Source organism: Pongo pygmaeus, chromosome 1, assembly GCF_028885625.2.
Source record: "Pongo pygmaeus isolate AG05252 chromosome 1, NHGRI_mPonPyg2-v2.0_pri, whole genome shotgun sequence".
Classification (NCBI taxonomy): domain Eukaryota; kingdom Metazoa; phylum Chordata; class Mammalia; order Primates; family Hominidae; genus Pongo; species Pongo pygmaeus.
This window is the reverse complement of record NC_072373.2, coordinates 82,954,511-82,956,639: the sequence shown is the minus strand read 5'-3', so window position 1 is coordinate 82,956,639 and position 2,129 is coordinate 82,954,511. Positions and strand designations below refer to the sequence as shown.

The 2,129-nt window shown below is 44.1% G+C and overlaps 1 pseudogene; it reads right to left on the bottom strand.

Annotated features, from left to right (window-relative positions):
• Positions 1-687: 687 nt before the first annotated feature.
• LOC129013599 (small ribosomal subunit protein eS17-like) lies at positions 688-1,098 on the bottom strand (annotated as a pseudogene).
• Positions 1,099-2,129: the final 1,031 nt, after the last annotated feature.

Below are 2,129 nucleotides of genomic sequence, written 5' to 3'. Positions count from 1 at the left end.
AATGCCATGCCAATGCCCAGAAGTTACCCTATATGGTCTAAAAAGGGTTGGAACCCTCAGTTCCAGGAATTGCCCACCCCTTCCCGGAAAACTCATGAAAAATCCACCCTGTTTAGCATATAATCAAGAAATGTCCAACCAGCAGCCCTGAGGGCTGCTCTGCCTATGGATTAGCCATTCTTTTATTCCTTTACTTTCATAATAAATTTGCTTTCACTTTATGGATTCGCCTCTAATTCTTTCTTGCGCAAGATCCAAGAACCCTCTCTTGGGGCCTGGATAGAGACCCCTTTCCAGTAACAGATGCCTGCAACACTGCCAAGGCCTCTGAACATGAGGCACGCCACTCTGCCCACTCCTCATCTTAACCCAAGGCCTCTAAAGTTTCTAGCCCTCTCTCAATATTTCTCCCTCCTCCACACCAGATATCTGGACCTCAAGGCTGCTAGGACACTGTGAGGTAGTCCTTGAGTAACTCACGCAGCTACAGTGACTATTGCTCTGGCATCATGTGTGCCTCTCTAAGGGCCTCACTGTCTGCCTAGGCTACACCTTGGGGAGCAAGGCATGAGTGCCCTCTTGCCCCAGGCCCCACCCCCACCAAACCTATCAGAGGTTTATTTTTGTTTGTTTGTTTTGTGCCATTGTCCCAGGTTTATTGAAAATATTACAGTATTGCAGAAAGATTCAAACAGGTCCCCTAGGCGTTTTGAAAGTCATCCCAACTGTAGGCTGACTGACCTGCAGGTTGGACAGACTGCCAAATGCGGAAGTCCAAAAGCATTTTCTTAGTGTCAGGATCTACTTCAATGATCTCCTGATCCAGGGCTGAGACCTCGGGAACGTAATTGTCTCTTTTTTCTCTCTCCTCCTCCTGCAGCTTGAGGGAGATAGCTCTTACTGGGCCCCTCCGAATCCGCTTCATCAGATGCATGACATAGCTTGCTATCTTGTTGTGGAGCTTCTCACTGGGGATAATGGCGATCTCCTTGCACACGCGCTTGTCCGTGTGGAAGTCTCGTTGCCCAGGCGCGTGTAGTACTTTTCTATGACAATCTGGGCCGCCTTCTTCACGGTTTGGGTGTGAACGCGGCCCATGTTGGCTGGTCCTTGGTAAAAGAGGCCCTATCAGAGGTTTCTAACACACATTTTCTACACCCCACTGCTGGCATGAAGCCAACAGGGATGGGGGAGAGGAATTAGGATTCTGAACATTCTCACAGGGAAGCTCAAGAATATCAGTATCTTACTCTCCAGCTTTCCTTTCCCAACTCTCAGGTCCCTCCCCTTCTGGAATATAAAACTATCTCTTACATCAGAGCTACTCAAAGTGCTGGTTGGCAACGAGCTAAGTCTGGTTGGTGTCAGCACATAAATCACCATATTGCTTCCTTCATCAAGAAAGTCTTGCTGCCAAAAAACAAAACAAACAAACAAAAAAAACCAACAACAGTGCCAACTGAACTAAACAGTGTTCATAGTGATAAAGTTGATTTACATTCTGGAATAGGCTTCTTATCTCAGTAATAAACAGGTCTCAGGAGGCAGCCGAGTTTGTTGTACATTCCCACCTATTCTGTGGTTTGTGGATAAATTTTACGCCCAGCTTCCTTCCGGTTTCGGCTTTTGATGTTCAAAGCCAGCTTTTGGAATTTAAAAAACCTTTCCACTCTCTGGTACCTTGTCTTTCAAGACTATTGTTTCAGCTATGAGTTTCAAACAACCCCATTCAACGATTCAATTGACTCCTTTGTTCCAGCCGGTATCTGCCCTCGTCCTGAGAATATTTTTTTTTAAATCATTGCTGAGAGACTGGTGAGGAAAAGATAATAATTCTGCTTCTGGGCTGTTCAGCTTTTTAATTGTATTTCCTGTCCCTGGCTAGAACATTGCATGCTTTTTAAGGTTGAGTTTTATTTTATAAAGAAGAATTAATTCTCTCAGCATTCAGATTAATCAAAGTTTGCCTAGCTCTTTGTAAAAATGACTTTTTAATTACTAGTCATTTTGAATCTGCTCCCCTCTAACAGCACACATAATCAAAAAGTCACTCAATTAATGTGATGTTTATTAAGAATGTGTAATGCTATGAATGCTTCTTATAATGTGAACTGAAAAAAGTGGGTTAA